This window comes from Lissotriton helveticus, chromosome 3_2 (assembly GCF_964261635.1).
Source record: "Lissotriton helveticus chromosome 3_2, aLisHel1.1, whole genome shotgun sequence".
Taxonomy (NCBI): domain Eukaryota; kingdom Metazoa; phylum Chordata; class Amphibia; order Caudata; family Salamandridae; genus Lissotriton; species Lissotriton helveticus.
The window spans coordinates 467,365,487-467,387,139 of NC_136062.1; the positions used below are offsets into that span (position 1 = coordinate 467,365,487).

Genomic DNA, 21,653 nt, shown 5'->3' on the forward strand with positions numbered 1-21,653 from the left:
AAATATACAACAATGTAGGTAATACAAATTTTTAATGTCCATTAAATGTAGGATGTACCAGATGAGAAATTAAACTTCTTCTGATCAAACGATGTTATCATCACCGTGAAAAAAAAAATCAGAGACTAACATCAACACCAAGTTCCAGAGTCAGAAGTGTCTTACCGTAAATTACAGCGTCAATTGGGTTAAAACTAAGTATAATTATGCTTAAGGAACTCTTCTTGTCTGACGCGTGAGAAAAAAAAAAAATTCCGTCAAGAAAAAAAAAATCGGAGACTTTGGAAGATCCTCAAAATGGCTGAGACGTCTTTTCATAAGGAAGTGCAGCTTGTTTTAGTAGCGTGATGGACGTGGTAACACAATTGTTTTTAGAGGCGATCGAGCGCTTCCACAGTGTTCAACTTGAGAACAGTCTTGCGTCACTCCCAATACTACTCACATGAAGTTGCTCGCGCTGCGAATGAAACTTAACGGCCAGTCTCCAGTTCAAATTCAATGGCTACTCACAGTCATGCGTACTGAAAAAAGGTACAAATATTAACTTTCCAGACAAAGTACAGTTAGTTCCTTAGTTGTGCTCACTTTGTGGAAGTACGCTCCCAAATCCAAGGTCGAGACCATGCATTCACAAAAAAAAAAACTCCAAATTACCTTCCGTGACAAAATTGTTACTCAGAGGTGATTGCCAAGCGTTGATATTTCCCGTCGTCATCTACATAGTACACAGGATGATATGAGATAATAGGGAAAAATCTAAATAATCGTGAGTTCTAGAGGAATTTAAAACAACATTAAAATTCCCAAAAATATTGTGTAGGGTTGTTCCTGTTCCATTGTCGCCAGTAATAAAAGTCAATCTTCTCAAAGTAGTTAGATAAATTTTGGTTTATTGAAGATGAAATAAAATACAACCCTCACGGCCTTGAGCGGGCTCCAAACTGCCAGATCCATTCTACAAGACACATCAGCATCAGAATGTAGAATGTACATACATCATTTATGACTAAGCTAATCATAACAAAATGTTACATTAATTTAACACTGTTTGAAAAGGCAACATGTCAATTTTTGCTACATAGTTGCAGTGTTTACCTATTGGTTAATTTGCTAACCTAACAGCAGTGTCTTTCATGTATTATTGATGCTGAAAATATGAGAAGTATTTGTATAAATGTGTTCTTACAAGAGAAGAACTAATTCAATTTAGAGCAACGTAAGGGCTTGAGTAGTGCACCTTGCCACATCTGACAGGATCTGTACACATCAACCTTTGATGCCACTTAAACATGCCATGCATGCAGGGTTTAGAGTGAGTCTGCCCTCGGTATGGTCGGGCGCTTTGGTGCACCCACGGTGGGGGTGCTTGTTAATAATGCGGTATTGCTTCGCCAGGTGACACACTTCCGGTGTCTACTGGTAGTTGGCTGCATTCTAGTTGTTTATTAGCACTGCCACTGGCATGGGACATATGGGCATGGCCTAGTTACACCACGCCCAGCCGTCAATTCATGCTTTGCATCTCGATTAAAGGAAAAGTAGGACCTCTGCATTGATTCTCCTGTGTCTTGACTGCTCGGGCTGGAGACTTGTCTCCTCTGTGCGGTCCTCCAGTGGTTGCCGATGCGGAAGCAGCATTGTTGAACGTTTTATTCCAGGTTGCAACAGGTGTCATCAGGTAACGCGCGGCAGTACAAGTACATTACCATAACTGTTCTTGAGTATTACTGACAGGGACACTTTATATTTTTATAAACATATTTTATTGATCTTTCCTATTGCGTCACAACATTTCATTACAACAGTTCAATTTGTATCGCCTGATATGAACTTTCTCATAGCTTTTCCTGTTTATTACATTTCAGATCTATATGAGGAGTTGAAGAGGATTAGGACTTTAACATTAACTATCTCCCCCCACTCCCTCCCCTTGAGTCACCAGAAAAGTGGAGCATATGTGGAATGCTGGTTCAGTGCAAACAGTGATTGAACAGATTTTGTTTGTAGGGAAGAGTGATGTAAGCTCGGTAAATGAGTCCTCAGGGTCTAGTTTATTTCGGAACCGTTTAGGTAGGCCGCCTATTGTTAGCATGTCTGTATCGGGGGCCCTCCTTATAAATCCTCCCTCTGGAGTTTTGAGTTCCGGATGTGCTAAATTGTGTACAAGGATCATCCAGGCTCTGGCTACCTCTATATTTTGCAGCCCCTGCTTAGCTTCTTGCATCAGTATTCGCCCATCACAGCCCGCCCACTTCATGAGTTCTTTCTTCCAGGAGGATAATCTGGGGCCTCCCTTAGCTTTCCAGTTTCTGGTTATTTCGCTCTTCACTGTTATTTATGTCAGGTCCTGGAATGTACTAGTGACTTTAGTTTTCACCATGTAATGTAATGCAATGTAATGTAAGTTGGATTTATAACGCGCAGGGCTACTCAAGAGTGTCCCGGCATGAACACTTTAGGGGAACAAGAAACTAGCAGATGAAAAGATACGTTTTAAGATTTTTCTTGAAAGCAGACAGGTCTTCAATACTGCGTAGAGCCAAGTGCATTCTATGCTGCCGCCGCCGTCCGAGTCAGAGACCTGCCTCCCAGCCTCTGAAACTGAAATCGAGGAACCAGTGCTAGCTGGAGGGATGCCGAACACAGCAGTCTTGAGGGTGCGTAGAATGTAAAACGTTTTTGCAGATAAGAAGGGCCAGTGCCGTGAAGGGCATGATGGGCTAGTACCAGCGATTTAAACTTGACCCGTTCAGTCACGGGAAGCCAATGTAGCGAGCGCAGTGCCGCACGCTATGTCTGGATGAAATGCCCAGCAGAAGTCTGGCTACCAAATTCGGGACAACTTGCAGTTTTTTAATCAGGTAGCCAGGAATACCGATGTAAAGCGCATTGGCATAATCCAGACGAGACAGTATGAGGGCACAGTGACCGTTTCTCTGGCTGCTTGAGGCAGGAGCGGGAAACATTTTCTCAGAGTCTTGAGAAGGCCAAACCAGGTGCCGGCGTACTTCGTGATGTGAGAAGAGAAGGAAAGTCTCATCAAACCAGAGCCCCAAGTTCTTTGCCGGCTTCCCATCAGAAGATGTCAGGGAAAAATCTGGTGGCCACAGAGTTTCCCTAAACTTAGGAGGGAATTTTCCAAACAGAAGAATCTCTGATTTCTCCTCATTACATTTTAGTTGTGCTCCTGAAAGCCATCTAAAAATAGAGGAGAGACAGTGGTGAACTACGGCAACCAAACTGTCATCCCTGTCCCAGGTGAAGAGCAACTGCGTATCATCAGCGTAAGCCATCACCTTAGCCCCCACACTCTCAGCCAGGTAAACCAGGGGGGTCACATAGACATTAAAGAGAATGGGAAGAGAGGACCCCTTTGAATGGACCTCCACAACCTCCACCAGCACAGATTCTGTGCTATGAGCTGCACGGTAACACTGACTGAGCGGGATGCAGCAGACTTTCTCTTTCAACAAACTCCGAAAGTTGCTTGGTGACAACCTTCTCGCACACCTTGGCCAAACCCGGCAAAAGAGAGATAGGCCTGTAATTACCTGGACTGCGGCTGTCTAATGATGGCTTTTTTAGAAGTGGTAAGATCTTAGCCTGTTTCCAGGATGCAGGAACGCTAGCTGTGAGGAGGGACAGATTGACAATGCTATTTACCTCAACATTAATAGTCTCGGCGGCTGCTGCTAACAACCTAGCTGGACAGGGATCAGAGGGAGAGCCCGACTTTAGACTCCTTAGGATTTTAAGTGAATCAATCAAGTTCACCAGAGTAAAGGCATTCAAGCCGCGTATGGTATCCTTTGGAGGAGTCAGAGGCATCTCCTCAGTATCATTAGCACCTGGTGAGAAAGCCTCCTGAATCACGCGGATTTGGTTAAAAACAAATGCAGACAGAATCACGCACAAGGCGACAGAGGATGGAGATGCACTCGCCTGGGATAGAGGTGACGTAAAGCTCTATACTATCGGAAAGATTTCTTTAGCATTATTTTTAGCAGTGTCAATGCGAGCGATGAATAATTCCCTCTTAGCCTGAGCTATGGCCTCATAATAGATTTTTTGCTTGGCTTTGAGTTTCAACTTGGCAGCCGGGCAATAATTGCTACGGCGCCATACTCGCTCCAGAATCTTTCATTCATGTTTCAATTCTCTGAGTGCTAGGTTATACCAGGGTTTCGAGGGAGAACTCCTGGCAGGCCTAATTGAACTCAGTGGAGCAAGAGAATTGACAGCCTTTAAAACCCAGCTCATGAATTCCTCTAGTTGGCTGTCCAAGCCACCCGAGAGAGTGGGTCTGGCTGATACCATGGTATAAATAAGAGCGACGGGGGAAATTTTGCCAAAAGCCGGTTTGCGAGCGGGGCACACTGGGGGCTTAACATTACGCACCTCCCATGAAAAATATATATGGAGGCCTGACACGGACCCTCATCAAGATGGGGAAGTTGGTACAGATAGGGTCCAAGATGGGACCTGCCAGATGGGTAGGGAGCCCCACTTGCTGGGTTAATTGGGCTAAATGCAGGTTATCCAGAAAGCCTAACGTGTCCATAACCTGAGCCTGGTCGAAATGGATGTTTAAGTCCCCCAGCACGACATACTTAGAGAATCGCAGGGCCCTAGTTACAATGGCATCCCCACAAGCTAGCAAGAATGGACCCGCATGCCCAGGGGGGCTGTAGATATGCAAGACCCCCAGTGTAAAATGATCCGAGAAACGAATGCTGAAGTCAAGAACTTCACAGGCCGCACAAGAAGTGACATCCATCATCTCCTTGAGTTTGCTTTGTTCGCCCTAAGATGGCAGGGTATGCCCAGACGTGGGTCCCTTGCTCACTTTGCCACTGGATTCAAGATAGCCTGGCTGATGAAGGGTGTTACCCAGAAACCGGTCCCAGGATGCTTGTTTCCGGTTCAGGGAAGACCTGGCTTGGCAGTTCGGGCTGGACTGCTCCCATGAGGCACAGGGTCAAGACTGAGTTGCATTTAGATGGGTCTGAACTGAGGTGGCAAAATGAGCTAAAGAACGATTCAACCCAGATCTGTGACTGGGGGTGAGTGTCTGAAAAGTTTCAGCGCTCCGTTCATAATCTCCCTGTGTTTGCCATATTCTGAATACAGCATGTCGCAAAGAGACAGCCCAAGCACGGCCTAGGCGCGAACTATAAAGGGTGATATTACTGATCCAACAAACAACAGAATGATTGAGCTGCTGGACATTGAAGCCATGGCATATGCAAGTCTCCTACTAAATGATCTAGAAAACTGGGCCAGAGATGAGGTCATTCTCTCCGTCTATCAATCAGACTACAGAGAAGGGGCTTTTACTACAGATAACATCATAGCCTTGTCTTACCTGGTCGAGCAGGCTACCCAGTCAAAAAACCATGCACGCTTTGTCGATTACTCCACAGCTTTCAACGGAGTAGATAGAAACATCCTCTGGAATAAAATTATGAACCTGGGAAATCCCTAAAATGATCCTGGAGGCTAAAATTGCATTTTATTCCCAAACCTGGGTCCGAATCAAGACCACCAAAAACACAGAGACGGTCAAAGTGTCCAAGGGTTAAGGCCTTGAAAAAGGATGCATCGTTGAGCCCATGCCAGTTAACGTACTTTCTCTTCGTTACGCCTGCTCTGGGGAGGTGTAAGGTTTTAGCCCTGCCCCAGGTTTACATGATCGAGTAAATCTGGGGCAGCGTCAAAATCCATAGGTGTTGCATAGGAAAAACCACCACAACGTGCATGCAATGCCTCTATGGTGCAGAGTAGGGCAACGCAGCCACTTGCGTGCTTTTTTTACTCCATGTCTATAAGGCCGCGCAAAGCCATGCGAATGGTCTTTTCGTGCCCCCAATTGGTGCAATTTTCTTAGTGCAAAATGCAACCTCGAGCCCATTTTGGGCACAACGGTGCATTTTGCAGTAAGAAAATTGCGCTATTGGCTGGATTATGCTTGTCATGTACTTATGCAAAATTATGAGTTGGTTTGCAGTAATTACGACTAATTAGGCTAGAGAAAACGACACCAGTTACACCTAACCCAAAAAAATCAAAGACAGCATGCTCTATGAAACAAAACACTTGATTGGAGGTTAAGAGAAGGTGCTTATTGGTAAAAAGCGGGCAGGCAGTGGGCGAGCTCTCATACACTATCTGAATGTCTCAATTAGGGAGGTATTGAGCTGAGATTGAGGTATGTAATTCAGGAAGGGGCACCATATTTCCATCGTGAGGGCGTAAATCGAATGTCCCTGGTGCCGACAATACGCCTTTCCTTCCATCATTTTACTCTTTTACCCCTCATTCCACCCATCCACGGCCTTCCACCTTTTTTACGTCCAAGAAGCCTTCCACAGTTATTTTACTCACTCCATCCTTCGTTTTGTTCAGCCTCCTACCGTGAATTTCACCCACGCATCCTCCCACGCATCTTTTCATCCCCAATCCTGCCTTTTATCCTCCCACTCTGCCTATCAGCCTACTGCTCTGCCCTACTTCCTACTGCTCTTCCTTTCATCCTCACACTCTGCCTTCCTTCTACAACTGGTTAACTCTGATCCATCTACAAAGCTACCTAACTTTGCTTGAAGAATCAAATCTACTCTTCGGACTCAAGTCCAGCTCATTTGATGCACTTTTTGTCTCTCCTATTGTCTTCCCCAATCCGGGTCTTTCGGTGCCTCGAGGACTTTTGTTGTTGTTGAGAAGCCACACCTGGGAGGTGCGTCTGTGCCTAATCACAAATTCATCTCTTACAAGAAAGAATATAGAGTGAACATTTTTCAAGCAAGAATTTATCACGGTGCAGGGTCTGTCACAAACCAAATTTTCCACACTTAAAAGCTGCTTATTATCTTAGCTTTTGGCACCTCAGAGGTGATCCCAGGGCATCGTCTCCAGGACAGACACACCTTGTGACCTGTGCAGAAAGATGTGTCATCCTTGAGGCTGGACGCTGATTGGAGCATGCGCAGCCTCTTATGGCTGTATAAAGGACGTGTTCTGGGGTCAACAAAGCATCTCCCAGCAGGAAGAAACATTGACCTCTGGTGACCTGAGCACTGCCCAGAACCCGAGGATGGACAGCAGAGGATGGGCCCTGGTCGCGGTGTGTCTGCTGAGCACCTGCTGGTGCTTACCTGTACAGGTGAGGCCCTCTTTAACAATGAAATATAGAGCTGAGTGCAGGTGCAGGTGAGAGCTGCAGTAACTGTGTTATATATGGTGCTGTGCAGGTTTCAACTCTCGGGTGTGCTTAACTGTAAGTGCACCTGTGCAGGTGAGACCCCTTTACCAATGATATATAGATCTGAGAGCAGGTACAAGTGAGAGCCGCAGTAACTGTGTTATATATGGTGCTGTGCAGGTTTCAACTCTCGGGTGTGCTTAACTGTAAGTGCACCTGTGCAGGTGAGAGCCGCAGTAACAGTGTTTGATAGACCTATGGGGTACCACACAGTCTGTGAGGGCATCAGCAGAGCCAAGAACCGAAGTAACTATAGAACAAAGGTTTGAAGCGCATCACTACAGGCGAGTATATGAGTGACAGCTTTACACAGACATGTGTACATGTAACGCCTCTCAGGTTTGTTTTATAAAAAGCGCACCTGTACAGGAGTGTATGTCAGTGACAATGTTACACAGCCCTGTGCACATGTGATGTGTCTCAGGTGTGCTTCACAGGAGCGCACCTGTACAGGGTGGTACGTCAGTGACAGTATTACACATACATGAGGCCTTCACATCTCCTGCACCAGTGGAGCCGACATGGCTCCGCCCCTCCTGGCGCAGCTGAAGGAGCCTCTAGTAAACTTACAGCTGGGGCGACAGGCCACCACCGCCAACGTTTGAGGGTACAGTTATTACAGCGCTTAGAGGCCATGAGACAGGCACTACAGCGTCAGTGCCGTAGCCCTAATGAAAGCAAGAATAATATCCCCCCCATGGCACATGGTCCGTAGTATAAGGCAGGCATAACCGACCGCCACCGCAGGAGTAAAGTAAGACTCTCACCCGTGGGCCCCAGCGCCGCAGCTCCGCTGTAAATTCCGCCCCAGAGCAGAGCGCCTAGACACCGAGAGTAGATCTTAGAGGCACAGGACAGGCACAGGAGGGTCTTCTATGAGCATTTGTGAGGCATCGGCCCAGGAGGCCGGGGGCACCGTCAGGATCCAGCTGTGATTAGAGGTCACCGCACCTGGACAGGTGATAAGTGCCAATCAAATCTGAAGTGACGTTGAAAGTATCATTTCCACCGGAGCTTAGTTTACAAATCCTACAAGGAGTAAGACTTTGGGAGGGGCGGTTGTAGTGAACCTCGCAGGACACTTTCCAGGGCCGAGGTCCTCATTCTGGGCCTGCAGCCCCCCCGAGGTGTTCACGTCTCTGATTGGCCCATGTCATTCCTGCATCAAACTGAGCTCCTTGAGAGCAGCGGTATTGTGTGATGTTTACAGTTTACACAGTGTATTTAATTTTCTGTATTCACTGTCTCAGAAGGCGGGGGGATGCCTACATCGCATTTGCTAGAAGATGTAAATATATTTGGAAACTCAAACATAGATTTTGAGGAATGTGCCTGCACGATTTCTGACACTTTTTCACGAGGCCAAAAACCTGTTAGTAAGGAATTAGCATGCACGTTTAAATTCCGATCTGTGCTCAAAGAGGAGTTTGCACCCACATCAGGATTATTGCGGCCATCAGATTGTTCTTCTTGTGTAAACTCAAGGACAACTTCATAGACTCTTCTGTTACATTACAGAGAACTCTGTACATCTTCGGAGCAATCTGTGCTGCTGAAGTGCATTTGTTCTTATGACACTGTAGGAAAGTGCCCCTTTTTATATGGTACACACCCCACTTTTTGCCTGATTTCTGATGCACTGAGACTGAGTTTGCCCTGGGTCCCTGCACAGTGCCCATGTTCTTTCGCAAAACTGTACCTTTGTTTTCACAATTGGCTCCCCTCAGCCCACATGTAAGACCCTTGTAAAAGGTACCAGGGGTAATAAGGACCTTGTGACCAGACAGGGTCTGCAAGGGCTGCAGCATGTATTGTGCCACCCAAAGAGTCCCCTCACCTAACACATATACGCTCCTATTGCAGTATGAGTGCTTTGATTGCAGACAAAACGCAAGAGTCGACATGGGACACATGTCTGTGTGCCATGCCTATCAAACACCACCTGCGGCATAGGTAAGTCACCCCACTAGCAGACTCACATCGGTAAGGCAGTGTGCACCATACCACAGGTGAAGGCATAGCTACATGAGCAATATGCCCCTACAGTGTCTAAGTCCATTCAAAGACATTGTGAGTCTTCTTAGAGATGCCCTCTGAGAAATGACCAACTCGCTAGTAAGCAGCTAACTGGTCTGCACAAGCCTGCCACTTCCAGATATGTTTCTGACCCACTTAGGTGGGAACCTTGTACTCTAATGGGTCAGAAACAAAGCAGTGACGTAACAAAACTTGAGGGGGCCCCCTGCAAAACACATGGAGGGGGGGCCCCCAGGCGGCCTGGTCCACCACCTACTACTTTACCCCACTGCCCAAAAATCTGGCATATTTTGATTTGAAACCTCCAACATTTAAATGAAATGCCTCTATATTGTCTTTCTCAAAGTTCTAATGAGAAAGCAGGAAACCCTCTTAAATTATAAGCTATGCCATTTGTAACAATAATGTCAAAAGCAGATTATTTGACTGAGGCAGCAATCAGAACAATGCCAAGGAGAGATCCTATTGTCTCAGGAACTGCAGCAATCAGAACAATGCCAAAGAGCCGTCTGATTGTCTCAGGAACTGCCTACAGCTGAAGAATAACTATGAAGGTCTGAATTAGAATTGACGTTAATGGACAATAACATGAAACTTTGAAAGACAAACCCAAACCAACAATTCCATAAAAACTCGACTGATAATATACATGAGAAGAACACAAGATATAACTCAGAATCCTGCGAAAGGCAAGAGAACTAGACTGGTGAATTATCTGCATGCCACACACTATAGCGACTGTCAAGGGTTGTGCATGATAATAACGTGAACTGAGGAATTAATTTCAATTTCTACCACCATGTCTTTATTAGTAAGCATTACAAAACAGGCAGGCAAACAAGGCTGAGGAAGAAAACTGTTTGGAGGCTTCAGAACATTGATGCAGATGTTTGTCTGTTTTAATGTATCATTTCTGTAGTGTAAACAATGCTAAATACAAGATTTCAGCCACACGTATTACAGAGAAGTGCAAGCAACATCATAAATAACACTGCATGTAGAATTAAAAAAAAACATATAAGCAAGTACCTAATGACAATCTATACAAACTGTAGTTGGTAAAGCAAAGGAAAAGTACAAATACTTTCAAAGTGCACAATAAAGCAATCACCAGTCCGGCAATAAACAAAAATCAAGTGTTTAGTAAAACAAATAACTTATTTCTTGCATCAACGTGAAAATACATTCAAAGTGCATGATAAAAACAAGTCCAGCAGTATGCAAACATGAAACCAGGTTAGTCAAACAATTCCCTGTTTGGTGTGTGCATAAAAGCACATATATTTCAAAGCAACTGGTAAACAATAACAACTGCAGTCCGTACAGTAATCAAACCAGTTTAAATTAACAATTCCCTTTTTGAAGGCACAAATATTTCAAAGAGACTAGCACCAATAATAATAATAATAATGACTTTATTGCATGATTAATTAAAACCTGCGCAAACAAGTAAAACATAAATTCACACAAAGTAGCTTCACCATTAAATAATGCTAAAAGATTACTAATGTGTTGTAATTCTATAAAATTGCAGAGGAATAAAAACTGGTGGATGAGATAGTTCATCATAAGGCTTGTTCTCGTGGATAGTTGCAGCCCGTGAAGAAATGTTTATGGAGAATATAAAGGTTGATGAACTCGGAGCCGGCCCATGCTGACTGCTGACAGCTTAGCGACCAAGGAAGTATTGGTGGATCTAATCAAAGCCCTAATGGTCGGCGCTGTTATGCTTGACTCATAAACCAGCTGGCATAGCATAAGGACCAGTAACTTGTGGACCTTCCAGACTTAACTTTGCGTTTGCTTCCCTAATAAACCAAACAAGGCTGCAAGACAGGCGGATATTACTGCCCTCAAAACAGGCCTTTACCGCCTCCCTGCATGATCGAACCTGACTTGCAATCAGGAGCTGTTTTAGAAATTGTCTCCTTTCCGCTCCCAAGCCATTGCAGATGCATAGTAGATGAATTACGTCTTCATTTTGATCTCCACACAGTCTGCAGCAGTTAGAGGTGTTTGTTTGTTTCCACAGAGGAAAGTGGGGCTTTGCTGGTAGGATTCCCAGCCTCAGATGTAGGAACCGTTCTTTTGTAATTCTTGAAAAACCTGTTCCTAAGTATAATTGGGGCTTTGTTGACATGTAGCTCTGGATTACGAACCAGCCATGGGCCCTCCTGCTGAGGGCAGCTTTATCTTCTGCGAGAGATACAATCTTTACTGATTTGTTTACCAGGTCCTTGAAGCTTTTCTGGGATGAGCAGGAGTCCCATAGGTCCTGTAAAGCTAGCAGCTTGATTGCTGAATGAAGGTAACTCATCGCTAGGCTGTCTTTTGTCCTTGTGATTTTCAACCACAGGTGTGAGTTCAATGTGCCCAGCTCAGCCCCCTTTATTTTAAGCATTTGGCGTAGGCCCTTTTCCGTGAGTTTTACTGCTTTTGCAGACCGAACTCTAATCTTATTTGAGCTGGTGAGGTGAATGATATGATATGATATGATATGATACAGGATTTGTATAGCGCACTATCACTCCAAGGAGCATCTTGGCGCTATGACTGAACTAAGCTGATGAGGATGTTCCCAGCTATACTGTCTCCAGAGAAAGAAAATTCACATCAATAATTTGCATGCTGAAACCGACAGACTACATATCCAGGTCTTTAGGGATTTCCTAAACCCTTGTTCGGATGTGATCTCACGTAGCTTGTAAGGTAGTTTGTTCCATGCCCTTGAGCAAATCACTGCAAGGGATTTACCTCCCTTCGTTGAAAGTCTAAATTTAGGGACAATAAGCAGGTTGACAGTAGCGGACCTGAGATTTCGGGAGGGGTGGCATCGTGCAAAACTTTTTCGGAGGTACATCGGGCCCTGCATGTGAAAGGTCCTATAGGTAATAGTTAGGATCTTAAACAAAATGCGTTTGTGGATAGGGAGCCAGTGAAGGGCATCCAATGCGGCAGAGGCCGAGGACTTTCTAGGCCATCTAAGTACCAGTCTAGCGGCCCCATGCTGGACCATCTGATGTCTGTGCAGGGCCGATTTGTTTGACCCTGCATACAGGCTGTTACAGTAGTCCAGTCTTGATGTAATTAACGCTACTGTGACCGTGCGCCTAGCTGCCAGGGGGAGCAGATCAAAGAATGTCCTTAGGCCCTTTATGATGGTAAAGCAGGCGCCTGCTACCGCCCCTTCTTGCTGTTTAAACGATAGGGTGTCATCAAATTTGATCCCTAAATTTCGTGCTGCACTAATTGGGTTCGGCGGGGCTTCCGCGTCCTCTGGCCACCACTTTTGGGGAGAGAAGGAGTTATTTAGTCCGAACAGCAACATTTCCGTTTTGGCGGAGTTACACTTTAGATGATTATTGGTCATCCAAGCAAATGTCGCAGATAGGCAGTTTTTCAAGGTCTGTTCCGCATTAGCCATATCCTTATCCAGGACAAGGACTAGCTGCGTATCGTCAGTATAAGCAATTGTGCTAATTGTGCTAATGTCAAATGAAGAGATTAATTCAATCAGGGGGACCATATAGAGATTAAAAAATGTTGGGCTCAAACTTGAGCCCTGCGGTACCCCTGACTTCAGTACCTTTTCCTCTGAACAAAACTGCCCCAACGTAATTGCTTGACGCCTATGCGTCAGGAAGTTTTTAAGCCACTCTAATACGGTGCCTGCTATGCCCGCAATAGCCAGGCGGTCTAAAAGGATAGCATGGGACACCGTATCGAACGCTGCAGATAGGTCTAAAAGGATCAGGACAGCCTTCTTGCCCTGATCCAAAGCATTTCGCATGGTCTCTGTTGTAAACAGCAGGGCAGACTCTGTCGAATGTTGGGCTCTAAAGCCCGCTTGGTTGGTGTGAAGAATGTTATTCTCTTCTAGGAATGCTGTAAGCTGCTTGTTCACACAAGTTTCTGCCAATTTGCAAAGGGCTGGAAGGAGCGAAATAGGGCGCAAATTAGATAGGGTCATGGGATCCTGTAATATCTTCTTCTGAAGCGGTCTTACGGCTGCAACTTTCCATTGAGATGGAATTTCACCCAACCGAAGTGATGAATTGATAATGGAGTTTATTGCAGGATTGGCCTCTTCAATTATAGCTTTTAACAGAACCGGGGGGCATGGATCAAATGGGGATCCTGACTTCATTAGAGATTTGGCCTGGCGGGTGTCCTCCAGGCTAATCAGGGTAAAGGTTTTTAAACATGCCGTGCTAGAATCGGTTGTACCCCTTGACTCTAGGTCAGCCGGCTCAACCTGAGGGAAATCTTTTGTAAGATTGTATATTTTTTGTTCAATGTAGTTAGCTATATCGTCGCAGAGGATCTGAGACGGTGTGATTTCCTGTGACAGGAATTTAGGGTTTCTGAAACTATTGACAATTTTAAAGATTTCCTTCTGCTTGTTTTTTGTGGCATCGATTGCGGTCGTGTAAAAGTCGACTTTTGCACGTTTGATCAAAGCATGATAGTGCCTCCTGGCCGTCTAGTACACCTCATGTTCATTGCTATCGTAATAGCGCCGCCATCTGCGTTCTAGAGTTCTGACTTCCCCTAATGTTTCTTTTAATGTTCTCGAGAACCAGGGCGCAGATTTCCTCCCCTGATGGGGTCTAGGCCTAGCACCTAAAGGTTTCATCTTGTTCCCTATTGCATTGATCCGTCTCTCAAACCTCTGGTTATCTGTGGTGGTATTCCCTGTCAGGGTGGGTTTACTCTCCTTCACCCAACTACAAAAATCAGGGTGGTCTATGATTTTACCCCAGCATGGAGTGGGCCTCCCTTTGCTTTGTGCCCCATTCTTCGTTGCCCCATTAATATCTACCCTAAGGCTGAATGCAATAGATTTGTGATCTGACTAGGTTTGAGTCAGGGGGGGCTCTATCATCATCGTGTCTAAGTTGGAACTAATGCAGTCTAAAATATGCCCTGCTTTATGGGTGGGTTCTAAAATTTGCATAGTTAGTCCAAGGACCTGCATTATCTGATTGAAACAAGTGACACTCGGATCGTTAATGTTGTCCAAATGAAGATTCAGGTCTCCCAATAGGGTGAAATTGGAGAACTTGAGTGTCAGGTTGCTCAGTACTTCCCCCACACTTTCAAAGAATTGAGTAAGTTGACCCGGTGGGCGGTATACTAATGCTCCAGAAAAAGTGAAAGAATCGTGAGCCTGGATGCAGAAGCCGAGACTTTCGGCTCCTTTAATGTCCACTAGCTCCGTAGTTGGGCATGTTAAATGTTCTCGATAAATAATTTCTAAACCTCCACCCCGCTGTAATTGTCTGTCCAACCTCTGAATTTGGAAACCTGGTGGCAGGGCATGTACAATATCGGGATTAGACAATTCTCCTAGCCACGTCTCGGTGACAAACAGACAGTCCAGGTTCCCCTCTACTATAAGGTCATATACATGTAGTGCATTCTTACACATAGATCGTGCATTTATGAGACATCCCTTTATAGTCTTGGGTGTCCCTTTCCCGCTCGAATTTTGATGGGGTACCAATACTTGTTTACAACCATAGCAACTAATAGAGCCTACCCAGGTGTCGACATTAAGAGCTTGATGACAGCGATTAGGCTGTTAATTTAACAATATAAAGACCCTGGACATTTGATTGTTGTTAATTACCTGAGCAGCGTATCTGGCCCCTGGCCCGTCCTCAGCGCGGACGGGCGCAGACGGGCTGGACTTTGCTTGACTTCGGCGCGACAGAGGTGCGCCCGCTGATCGCGTCCGCTGCGCGGTGGCATGTCCATCTGTCTTTATACTGGCGCCTGAAGCGCTAGAGCGCTGTGACTTGTATTCCCCTAAAATGGCCGCTGTTGTGACACAGACGTCTCCTTCAGCACAGCACCTAACTCGGCTGAGAGAAGGGTGTCTGCGGTGTAAACTGTGTGCAGGCTACTGCAAGGAAGATCACAATTAAAATACGGCACAGAGCAAGAATAACAAAGTATTTTAAAAAACAAAGCTACCACACATATAGTATGTCTCCCGGCTTTCCGCCCCAGGAGGACAGTAGAGTCTCGCGATGCCACGCGCTCCCTGCCTTTATACTGGTGACTGAAGCGCTAGAGCGCTGTGACTTGTATTCCCCTAAGATGGCCGCTGTTGTGACACAGACGTCTCCTTCAGCACAGCACCTAACTCGGCTGAGAGAAGGGCGTCTGCGGGGTAAACTGTGTGCAGGCTACTGCAAGGAAGATCACAATTAAAATACGGCGCAGGGCAAGAATAACAAAGTATTTAAAAAAACAAAGCTACCACACATATAGTATGTCTCCCGGCTTTCCGCCTCAGGAGGACAGTAGAGTAGAGAATTGCGGAAGATTGAATATTATTCTTAGGGCCTTGGCGACCACTGTGTCCAAGGTAGTCTTGTCTCTTCCTCTCATTGCTTCACTTCCGTAAGTGATGGAGGGTAGCAGCCGCGCTCGAAGCACTTCTAGCAAAGGGAGAAGGCTAGGGCCGGTTAGTTTTTGCTTGATGTTTTTTAAGGCAACTGCCAGTGCAGTCGCTCGTTTATATTTCAAAGAGACTAGTAAAAGAGTAACAAGTACAGCAGGCAGCAGGCAGCAGCATACAAAAATCAAATCACTTTAGTCAACTAAGGCCCTTTTGGTTTGTACTTGTGCAAATATTTCAAAGTGACAGGTAAAACAATAACAAATACAGCAAGCAGCAACATACATAAATCAAACTTATTTAGTCAAACTAATTCCCCTTTTGTATGTGCACCACTACAGAAACACTTATGCACAGTTCAAACATTCTGCACCTTTGCTACAATTTGTTTTTTTTGCTAAATTTTGTACACTAAATGTATTTTCCATGGAACTAGACGTGCCAGCCCACGTGGTAATTAGGGCTAGCATATTCACAGATGGCACCAGGACCATCTTAAGAATATTAGGGGCCAACTGCCAAACATAATTTGGGGACCCCTGTAAGAACAGTTTTGAATTTATGATCCTATTTCAGCTCTTTCATGTCCTCTTTGGGCGAATCACAGACAGTGCACTGACACACTAGTCAACATTCTAAATGTGTTTACATGTAATATTCAGAGATAGTGATGTGTGTTTTCAATATTGTAAGTCAGCAGCATATTAGTGCAAATAATGTCTGTGACACTCCCATTTCTCATATGTGTGAGGTCCAGATTTGATACAAACATTTTATGGATGTTGCATGAAACACAACATTACTCTACAAATGTCTGTAATAGACACACATCATCAATATTGAAAAAAAGCAAAGGAAAGTTGTCTTTAAAACAATCTGTTCAAGAATCATTTAATGCTATAAGGGCAAGACTCTACAGAACAGAGCTGGTTTTATCAGGGGGCCCCTGATAGTCTGGGCACCTTAAACACTCGCTGCAAGTAAGAAAAAGGATGTCTGGAACGAAGCACTGGCCTATTTACATGATATGCTCTCCCTGAGCTGCATTCAACACATACTTTGCAGCTGGCATAATAACTCTCTGCTCAATTTAGTAATCGGCCAAAACGTCCTCTAGACCGAATTCCAATTTATATTGTGACATTTTTATTGTTGTATGAAATTTTATGGAGGAAAGGAAGACCGCAACAGATGCTTGTAAAACTAAAATACTTGCAAACAGCGTGAACACTACTTGTAGTCATTCATAACGTATTGGCTCCTAATTGATTGTAATCAGGTTTCATTGACAAAGGGCTGCCATCCACAGTTAACTTCTAGAGCTTGAGCTGCGTAAACAATCAGAGTAAGAGTCTCAGGAATAAATAGATATTTAGATATGGCTCCGAAGGCGACCATAGGGAATCTTCCTCAGGCTAACAGACTGGAAAAGGGGAACAGTGCCCTGGGAAAAAGCCTAGACTGGAACATATAAAGCTTTACCGGAGGCAGGCGCTGAAAGAAACCGCCAGTGCAGTCAGGACAGGTGCCACATCCTGGCACTGGAGCAATCGTTACGGTCTCCATCTCCACTCAGCAGGACGGTCGGAACCGGGGCCTATATGAACTTTTGCTTTTATTCCCACCACCCGCCCGCCCCACAATGCATCCCTGCGGGCGTCAGAAGACAGGACAAGAATGCAAGGCTAGACAGAGGCTATAAATAATGAAATGATGGCCTGTGGCCACGCGGTCCCTCTCGGTCATCTCTGGCCTCAGTGATGTCTCGCCTCACCAGACGCGCACTTTCAATTGTACGCCACCTTAAGGGTGAAAAACTCGCAGCCGCGGAGACATCTGCGCACTCTGCACCAATATGAAGAGGCCACGGCGAGGTGCAACGAACGACGGCGATGCACTTTACCCTTTAATTTCAATACCAAATATACCTGACGGATGTGTAGTGCTTGCTGGCTTCGCTGAGGGGGCCCCTATTGTGCGCCCCCCCACAACGCGGGGGCTGTGGGGGCCTAAGTTACGTCTCTGAATCAAAGCCTGCTCGGTGTAGGTGCTTCACACCTACCCCCAAGACAGAACAGCATTCAGGGTGGTGAGCCTCAAAGGCTTCCTGCCCTTTGTTATGCTAGCCAGAGCTTCTTCTGCTAGTGAAAATTCTCGCTCACCTAACCAAGCAGGAGGCCAGCGGGAAAATTAGTAAGCAGGAGAGGTGTGTGTTCATCTGAGCCAGGACCACCCCTAAGGTGATGTGGCCCGACGTGACCCCTTCCTTAGAAAATCATCCATCTTCAATGGAAGGATTTTAACCAATCAGGTTAGTGGAAGCCCCCTCCCGAAATACAAAAGATGTAATCACCCTAAAGGTAAGTAGTCCACTGGTTGCTACCTGCCAGTGCTATGAACGCCCCTAAATTCAGTATTTAGGGGCACCCCTGAAACACTGATCCTCAGATTCCTGTGACCTGTGAAGAAGAAGGACAAAAGAATACACCATGCACCAAAGCCTGAAGACAATGACTGACTTGGCCCCAGTCCTACCGGCCCGTCTCCAGCTTAAAGACCCTGCGAAGAAAACTATGCCTGTCATGATGCCATTGACTTCCAGAAACACAAGGAAGGCTGCCCCCTCTTCAACAAAGACCAGATTTCTAGAGGACATCTGCCCAGAAAAATCCAAGTACGAATACACAGTATCCAGGCAGATCCATGTCTCCTGTCCACTCTAAACCCAAAGCCCCTGGCCCGAGTCTGAGTAGCTCATTTGTCCAGTGAAGTCTCCCCAGAGATCCTGACTGCAACTCCATCGGTGGCTGACCTCTCCTGGACTCTACGAAGACGCCTGCAGCCTCAACACAATGGGTCCCCCCGACGGGACCGGCTCCGGTAAGAAATTCTGACACTAAAAGGCACTCCTCGACCCTCAACTGGGCTGGGACTTTGGGGAGCCCAGCCGACGCCTCCATCGACATCCCAACTTACCTGCCTTGCTGGTATTCACCTTTGTCCAGCCTCATGGTCCAAGACTGCAACCTCTTTATGTGACTGACATCCCCCTTTATTTGCATTGGATGCCCGACACTGATGTGCACCCCGCACCCAGCTGTCCCTTTGCTGCTATTGTGTAGCTTGGGTGCTGCATTGTGCCCCCCCCCCTTGTGCTTGCCTTAACCCCTGGGGCCTGTGCCCTAGCACCGTGGATACCTACCTGCAACCAGCACCCCTTGTGGGTGCCCACAGTCTCCATTGACTAACATTGGGCCCAGTGATCTCTTTATCTGCCCGCCCCAGTGTCGCTGGTGGTGCAGCATCGACCTGGGTCTGACCCCTGCCCAGTGTTGATCTAAACTGCCGAAGACTGGAGGAATAAGTTGAGTGCTTACATGTAAATGTACATAACTGTTTTCCTTCCTTATGGTAACATTGGAAACCGGCCTATGGCACTAAATATCTAACTCTTACATTTACAGTTTGCTGGACATTACAAGTTTATTTTGAATACTCTTGTAAAGAATCTCTATGACTTTACAACACCATACCTACTGTATTTAAAAAGTATTTCTGTTCTTAAAACTGTTACTTACCTGCAACTGAGTTACTCTTAGTTCTAAAATAAAGTAACAAAGTAATAACTTCTATACTTACATTGGGTGATTAAAATTTAATTTTTCTCTTTTGCAGATTTTCTATGAACTGGAGAAAAATCGTAAGTAAATTTTTAGTCGGTATATGTTTGAACTTGAGCGTAGCTCCTGTACGTAACGAAGCACTATACTTTAGCGACGGTTGCGGCTGCATCGTGTACTATCTACGAATTCCGTTTAAATCCGATTTTGTGTATTTACAAAGGGAGACAGAGTAAGATGTGCGTGTGAGCCTTATGCATGAACATAATGCTGCTATGAGTCAAAAGGTGTGAGGGTGAAAAAGGAGGAGCATTCAGACCACAGATTGTATGCACAAAATTAAGTTGCCAAGATAGGAAAGTGAGAATGAGAGAGACATCCATAGAGAACCAAAACCCTAAGCACCATTGGCTGGGTGACAGAAATGGAGCCGTTTATTGATCAGACGGCTCCATTGTGTATTTACAACCGGTATTTGGCAAATAATTTAGATAGTCACGCATTTTAAGAGCATCTGACCCATAAGAAAGATGAGCTTGCACATTTTTCCAGTTTGGTACATATGTCCTAGAACCCGCAGGGCTCTGGTATTCCCCCCGCACACTACCAAACACACACAACGGGCATGCAATGAACAGGCATAACAGACACCCCTGCAACCCCAGTATTAAGTGTGTGAAGAGGGCCTCCTCAGCTCTTCTGTAGATAGCTGTGAGAGGCTTGCTCTAAAGCAGCTGCAGTGTGCAGCCTGCTCTGAGCTCCTCGCACTGACCCAGGACTGAAGAGAAACAAAGTAACAAGTTACATTGTTTCTCCTAAGTCAGGGCCACAAGCCAAGCCCTGAAAAAGTATGGGGTTGGGGGCCCTCGAGAGAGCATTCTCCACAGGGCACTGCTTCTCTGAAAAGGGACCAGGCAGCACAGAGCTGACAGAAGGTTTGCAGCTCCAGGAACAGGATCTGCTGGGATGCATTGCAAGGTAAACAAGCATTTGCAATACATGGTTTTGCAATATATATATATATATATATATATATATATATATATATATATATATATATATATATATATATATATATATATATATATATATATATATATATATATATGCATTTGCATATATGCAAGTCATATATGGTTTAGTTTGGAATTGTTAGTTGTGGAATTATGTTGTATGGATTGGATCTGTGTAGTTAAATAATGTGGCAAGGTGTGCAGTGTAATTATGTGGCTAGTAATTGTGTGGTATTGAGTGCACTGGAATTATTTGGAGTGGGACTGTGTGTCATGGAGTGGGATTGTGTGTTTTAGAGTGAGATTATCTGGAATGGTATTTTGTGTTGTGGAGTAGTATGTAGTGTAGTTTACTTATGTGGTGTACTGTTAAATAGTGTAGCATGATGTGGACATTTGTGGTATAGATTGGATGTATATGTTGTGTAATTGTGATGTTGGTTTGAAGTATGTAGTTTGTTGTTGAATTATGTGGTGTGGAATGGAAATGTGTAGAGTTGAATTGGTGTGATGTGGAAGTGTGCGCTGTTGAGTAAAAATTGTGTTCAGTGGTATTATGAGGCATGGTGTGAAGTGTAGGTATGTGGTATGTTGCTACGTGGCATAGACAGGATTCATGTGGAGTGTATTTATGCAATATGGAGTAGAGCATAATTATGTGGAGATAAATGATGTGGTGCTGAGTGGTATTATGTGGAGTGTAATTATGTTGTGCGATGAATTGTGTGGGGATGAATAATGGAATTGTGTGGCATGTGGAATTATGTGGCATGGTGTGGTGTATAATTGTGCGGAGTAGAATTATGCAGCATGTTGCAGAATTTTATTTTGTGGAGGTTAATTTTGTGTTTTTAGTTGAGTGTAAATATGGTGTAGGAAGTATAATTATATAGGGTGAAGTGGAATTATGTGTAGTTGTATTGTGTTGTGTGGAATGTAATTATTTGGTTTGGAGTGGTATTAAGTTGTGTGGAATGTTATTATGTGATGTGGAATTATGTGATATGGAGTGAAGTGGAGATATGTGTTGTTTTTTTTAGAATTGTAATTATGTGGTATGGAATGTTGTAGGGTTAAATTATTCTTTGTTGAATTTTGAGATGTTCAAATGTGCTATGTGTGGTAGAATTAGCATAGCTGCCAAGGTTTCAGAGTGCTACATGTGACATTCTCATTATTTCAGTTTAATTATGAGTGACATTTCAACGACTATGAGTGACACTTTCTCGTGAGCAAAATCAAGCAATGAAGAGGAGGGAAACATATAAATATCAGAAATTACACCCATTTGAGCAACTAGAAACTCTAAGAAA

The 21,653-nt window shown here is 44.9% G+C and overlaps 1 long non-coding RNA gene across 1 annotated transcript in view; it reads left to right on the forward strand.

Moving 5' to 3' along the window:
• LOC144826066 (uncharacterized) overlaps positions 1-21,653 on the forward strand; it is an 84,462-nt gene that overhangs the window by 59,028 nt on the left and 3,781 nt on the right. The window contains exon 2 of the long non-coding RNA XR_013609683.1: positions 19,383-19,407. This is a non-coding gene — a long non-coding RNA (uncharacterized LOC144826066). The remainder of the gene's footprint in view (positions 1-19,382; positions 19,408-21,653) is intronic.